The sequence below is a fragment of the Cryptotermes secundus genome, unplaced genomic scaffold (assembly GCF_002891405.2).
Source record: "Cryptotermes secundus unplaced genomic scaffold, Csec_1.0 scaffold813, whole genome shotgun sequence".
Lineage (NCBI taxonomy): Eukaryota > Metazoa > Arthropoda > Insecta > Blattodea > Kalotermitidae > Cryptotermes > Cryptotermes secundus.
Genome location: NW_019735471.1, coordinates 453,719 through 454,129, shown reverse-complemented (window position 1 = coordinate 454,129; position 411 = coordinate 453,719). Strand labels below are relative to the sequence as shown.

General features: G+C 50.9%; 1 protein-coding gene across 1 annotated transcript in view; it reads right to left on the bottom strand.

Annotated features, from left to right (window-relative positions):
• Positions 1–411, bottom strand: part of LOC111869416 (probable glutamate receptor) — a 23,967-nt gene that overhangs the window by 9,857 nt on the left and 13,699 nt on the right. The gene's annotated exons all lie outside the window — the stretch shown is intronic.

The following is a 411-nucleotide window of genomic DNA, read 5'->3' as shown; positions in this document are numbered from 1 at the left end:
GTTAACTGGTTTATTGAACAATCTACAACTATCGGCTACACTTAATTATCACAACGTTACGGGTTTCCACAGTTTACAAACCCTACAACAAAATCTCTTAACACCGTCTTCACTTGTCTTCACGCTCGCTGACTTCTTAGTTGTCGCCCACTCGCAGGCTACTATGTTTCAACTGATGATCACACTGCTGTCGAGTCCGCTTATATAGCCTTGCGCTGTTGCTAGTGTGACGTGGCGTATAGCATAGGACGCTGTTGCTAGCGTGATGTCACCGCTGTTGATTAGCATTGCGTAGTTGCCAGGTTACGGGGCTCGGCTATCTTCGGCTCCGCTCGGCTCTCTTCGGCTCCGCTCGTGACGTCACCGCGCGTTGCGCATTGCGGGGTGATTACTCGCCTATTACCGCGAGCG